Below are 5,818 nucleotides of genomic sequence, written 5' to 3' on the forward strand. Positions count from 1 at the left end.
ATGTGAAAACATCCTTTTAGTGTCAAACTCTAACATCAAACATCTAACTGTACGAACAAAGAAGAAAATATATTTTGTTTCAGAAACTGTTGATACCACTCTCATGTCTGTCTGTTAAATATGAAGCTACAATCAGCAGCTTAGCTTAGCTTAGCACAAAGACTGGAAATAGGGGGAAACAGCTAGCCTGGGTCTCTCCATAGGTAATAAAATCTGCCTACAGGCAGCTATAAACCTTACTGATTATCATGTTATATATTGTTTGTTTAATTTGTACAAAGAGTGTCATCACCAGGTAGCTCCCGGGTTTAAAAAGTAGTCCAGCATATATTCCCCAATAAATGTCTAGTCTTCTGAACACTCAAAGTGCTTTACACTAAATGCTACATTCACACAGTGATGGCAAAGGCTGTCACAAACAGAAACTAACTCATTCACACATTCATACAATGATGCTCTTGCTCAAGGACACTTAAGACAAGCAGTGGGAGGAGCCGGGGATCAAACTGCCGACCTTCTGATTGACCCGCTCTACCTCCTGAGCCACAGCCGCCCCATAATTAGCAAACTTTAAAGGTGCTGTTGGTGATTTCTTTTTGGAAGTTGGACAGAGCAAAGCTAGTTGTTTCCAGTCCTTATGCTAAGCTAAGCTAACCATATTTGTTGTATTGTTTCCCAAAATGTCAAATCATTCCTTTAAGGGGTGGAAAGTATGCAAGACATCTAAATGTAGACATCTAGTGTGAACTTAGTGCACCTTAATGTACAGTGCACCTTAAAGGGGTGAGTGACAGTTTGCAGGGTGAAAACAGGGTCAGCAGACAACAGGAAAGAGCACCATCTTCTCTGGGTGGGCTGTGTTTCTGTGTGTGTTGGAGGTCGGGGGGCAATATGTGACAAACAAATTGGTAGGCAGATGTAGTGACTGACCCCCCCCACCCCACCCTCCTCCCTTTTAGTCTAGGGCCACATTGGGTCCCCTGCCTCTCAGACAATGGCAGTGGAGGATCTCAACATCAGATTAAGCCTGCCTTTTCCTCACCGGGGTCAAAGGTCAAGTGGGGCATTGTCTCTGGGGACTGTGGACATTAAACAACGTACACGTCCCCTTAGAAAAAGGCGGCAATCAAGAGGGGAGGGAGGAGGGCGAGGGGAAGGAATGTGTGTGATGCTCTCTGAGGGCCTCGCTGTCACTCCCCAAACAACAAGGTGAGATATAAAAAAGGGGCGGTCGGGTTGAAGCAGCTGCTCTGAACAGCCAGCGGAGGACAAAAGACTGGAATGCACCGTCTCTATAGCGGCGTACGGAGGCGTTTCTGCACTGTGTCTCACTGTGGAAGATTTGCTGCGAGATGGAGAAAAAAATATTTGCAGGGGAAACAAAGCCGGGTGTAAATCGAGTGCAGGATTCAGCAGTTGTTATCAGAGGGGGGAATAATTCGGAGCTCATGTTTTTTCTGTTTTCTCGCTGAGTTATTCTGTGATGTTAAATGTTTCACACATGTCCAGAGTGCAGTCAAGAGGAAAAGAAAGCTAAGAAGGGATCAGGAATGAGCACAGAGATCTGGAATAAGATATCTCCTGACGCACAGAAACATGTGGTGTCCCAGAAATCTCAGACAGCGAAAAAGACCCAAAAAAACTCGCCTCTGAAGTGTTTACCCGATATAATTCCAACACTTGTTTGCTTTTAGTCGAGGGCAAAAGTGATGTCTCGTCATCTTGACCTCTGTGTTTGCTCTGGTAAACGCAGCCTGTTAGAGGCTTTAGAGTGGAAATCCTCTGTGTGGAGTCAGATGGCAACAGGCTCAAAGCCCTCTGACTGACATACAAGGGAAGTGACTTGTTAGTCCTTCTGTTTGTTGAGTAAACTTTAGTGACTTTTTATTTGTAGTCTTTGCTTTGGGTTTCCTGTGATTCCCGGTAAGATCATTTTTAAGGTCAGAAGACGTCTACGTGTCTTGGTAAAAACTGAGCTAAATGTGGTTATAAAAGTAAAGATATTTATTATCTAATCAATGTTTCAACAGCATTAAAGGACACATGTAGGATTTAGTGGCATCTAGTGGTGAAGTTGCAGATTGCCACTTACTGAACACTGCTCGCATCTGTATTTTCGACCAAGGAATATGAACGGGCTCTGAGGCGTGAAACTACAGTGTCCAAGAGACATCTACAGCCAGTGTTTCGTTTGTCCATTCTGGATTACTGTGGAAACATCTGTAGTTTAAATCTGCTCACCCTAAGGTAGCTAGAACATAATGATTCTTATTTTCAGCTGATTATACACTAATGAAAACATACCTATGAATAGATCTCTGCCAATAGATCCTCCTAAATGTTACACACTGGAACTTTAAAATGACTGTATCTCAATGTTAAACAGGTCCCAAGATATAGTGTCTTAACAGACAGTTTTATAGTCAGAAAAACTTTAATTATACAACAAAAGTACTAAATCAGTGCTCGATGGTTTAGATCAAATTTATAAACCAATTTTAAGATTTGTTCTCAAGACAATAAAAGTAAGTAATACACTTACTTGCCAGTTTATTAGGTACACCTAGCTAAAACTAATGCAGTGTAATACAACAGTCCTGCAATAAAACATTCATGAAGGTTGATATGTTTTGTTGAAAAGGTTCTGATTCAACTTCAAGATCATTTTGGATGAGCTGAGTTTTGTGGTGCTGTTGAACTGTGTTGCATTATACAGATGTAGCCTAACCTCATTAAATTTTAAAGCAAAAGCCTTAGATTTAGAAGTACACATTCAATCATATTTGGGCCAAATTTGGGTTAAAAGTTAATGAAATATTAAAATCTGTGCAGTGACATTAAGTATTCATGAAATACTGAAGCAAATATACTTTAATATTTGTCATTTTAAATTCAATTGCTCTTGTATAGTTTATTTTTTTGGTTTTATTCTTGTTTTATATTTTGTTCTGCTAGTTATTTATTTTTTACTTCATCAATTCAATTCAAAAGGGGCTTTATTGGCATGGGAAACAGATGTTTATGTTGCCGAAGCAGGTGTAAAATACATGTATATACAGATGGGATTACAATGTAATTTGTTAAATCAAATATATTATTGAATGTTTTATCTATTTATCTGTACTTATTTCTGTCCTCATGCTGTAACGCCTGAAAAAAAGATCAATAAAGGTTTATCTCTCATCGTTACTGATTTACTCTTTACTCTGGTATGTTTCCCTGATGGAAGTTTAAGAGAAGTTCAGTGATCTTTCAGCCTGGGTGCAGACTGATGCAGAAAAAGAGGGATTACACAGCTGAGTGAGAAAGCAAAGTGATGGAGGAGAAGGAGGTCAGAGCCTCTCATTCCTGCAGACAGGTGTGTCCTCTGTGGGTCATTGCTGCTGACAAACAGCGTCTTCTTAAATGTCACACAGGAGCCCTCTCAGGGTGTGGATTTATGACTTTGTTGTGGCGATATAATATAAACACATATCACAGCTAAGTGATACCGAACATATCCTGGTTTAAGTAATTAGTCTATTATTTATGTGCTAATAATTTATATGTACACAATTCTGACAGTACAAAAAGATTATGGAGGGATTTCAATTAAACTGTGATGCTGGAAAGCCCCAGGCATTTTCTTTTTACATTTATACTTGAAAAATAATGTTTTCCAACATGTCCCTGCAGCTGGTTGCACCACTACCCATTATTTCTTAGAATTTGTATCAGCTGTGAGGAGTTCCCCCTATGTCCGCTTTTGCATTGCAGTATTTTTGAGAGAATCGAGTCCATCAACAGCACATTTAAAAAGTGATTTAACCTGTGTGCTTGCATGTGTATCTTAAGTATTTAAGTATAGTTTCCAGAGTGAACTCACTACAACATGTTAACACAGTCAGTTTATAGTTTGGACTTGAATGGTGACACTTACCCTCCTCAATCAGTAGAAACCACAACCACCACCTCCCCCTCCATCAGTGGTGGCATAGAGAGGTTACTTTACTTGAGTATTTCCATTTTATACAAGTTTATACTTCTTTAACTGAAGGATTTCTAGGTGTTCCTTAAATTTCCTACTTCGTATACTAAATACACTTTTTTAATTCTCACAGGACAGCGAGTCAGTACAAACAGCGGGTGAGAACCAGAGTGGCTTAAGTGACATTTTGGTCTAAAATGAGTTATATATGTCAAATGAAAGCTCTTGATGAACTTTTTAAGGCCTAAAAAGTTGTAAGTGCAAATATTGTTCATTAAGTATCCTGTCATCCCCATGTTTTTGAAGTTTTATTATTAAAGATTGAATTTAACAAATAAAGTCAGGACAAATTCTGATAATTTTGTGTATTTTTTTGTTACGCCCCTCTGGTTCTCACCCCTCCATCCATATGATGATCTTACAAAATATAATGCTTTGCTGTAGATTAAACTACTAAACATTATATAAAGAAGTTAAAATTAGTTCATTAAACATCTACAGCTGTAAAATGGAATATTCACATTAATGCAGCAGTAAAACATCATATAAAATAGTAAAACACTGACAGTGAACACTTTACTGCAGAGTACTTAAACTTTTGATACTTTAAGTACATTTTGCTGATAATACTTACATTCTTTTACTTAAGTAAGGTTTTGAATGCAGGATTTTTACTTTGAGTAAGTACTGGGTGTTTTTTTACAGTGCAGTATTAGTATTTTTACTGAAGTGGAGTATCTGAATACTTTCTCCTCCATCATCAGCAGGATGACTGACACCTGTGCTGGCTGCTCTTCAGTTATATAAGCAGGTGGAGTCAATCAGCCTCTTCCTTGGCGTTTGGTTTAGAGTTGTTATTTTCTTTTGTACATTACACAACATTTTCCCCTCATCCATCAATGACGTTACTGATGCATATTTTCCATTTTGAATCCAGTTAAAAGGCATGTGGGCTGCCCTCCTGCTTGTTCTTCTCTTGAACCGGGATGTGGACTAACTGAATCCTTGAATGATGAATGCGTGTGACTGACACAAACATCAAGATGACAATTTCACATTGGAGGGAGGAAAGCAACAACAGAGATCAAACACACTGATTGATTTGGGATGGTTTTTTAATGTGTTTAAATACTCTTTGCTATTATATTGCTTTCTTCTTCTTTGTCACTGGGTTTCGGATTGTGCAGAATTACCCTGTCCCCTAACAATATTTAGTATGCTTTCCTTTTTTTATTTCAAAATGATTACAAAAAATAATCAGAATCCGGTGATTAAAACAGGTAAAACACTAAATATAGCCGTTTCACCTTTAAAAATTCTCTTTGTGCCTGAAATGGGTCAATATTCACCAGTACCAGCACTTTTCATTTTTGTTCACATGAGTAACCTTACTACTTATTAAGTACAGCCACCTCTAGTGAGTGGATAGATAACAGACGGCAAAAGCATTAGGGTTAAGTTGAATTAGGGTACTGGTACCTTTTTTAGTCTAATTCAAGCACTGGTTTCTCAGACGATGTTTGGCTGTCAAAGGACGTCCTGGAGGGGCTGTGAGCCGAGTTGCTGCTAACGTTAGCTCGGCTTGTTTCTTTTGATAACTAAAATCCTTTATCCGGTTAAAATATAGAGTTTAAACGACCAAGATCTAAAAGCTGTTTGTAGAAATGTGGCTTGAAACTAAATAAAAAGTACATTTTCTGGCAGACAACCACCACGCATGTGCAAAGGGGATATGACACCATTGACAGGTGACCTCGTAACCAGGTTACCTGAATAAAATGACAGATTTCTCTGAGTTTGAACATTGTTGGAAACATCTGGGATAATGTAAGTACACAACTCAACAAAACA

Source organism: Morone saxatilis, unplaced genomic scaffold, assembly GCF_004916995.1.
Source record: "Morone saxatilis isolate NCDOM2014 unplaced genomic scaffold, NCSU_SB_2.0 Contig9, whole genome shotgun sequence".
NCBI lineage: Eukaryota > Metazoa > Chordata > Actinopteri > Moronidae > Morone > Morone saxatilis.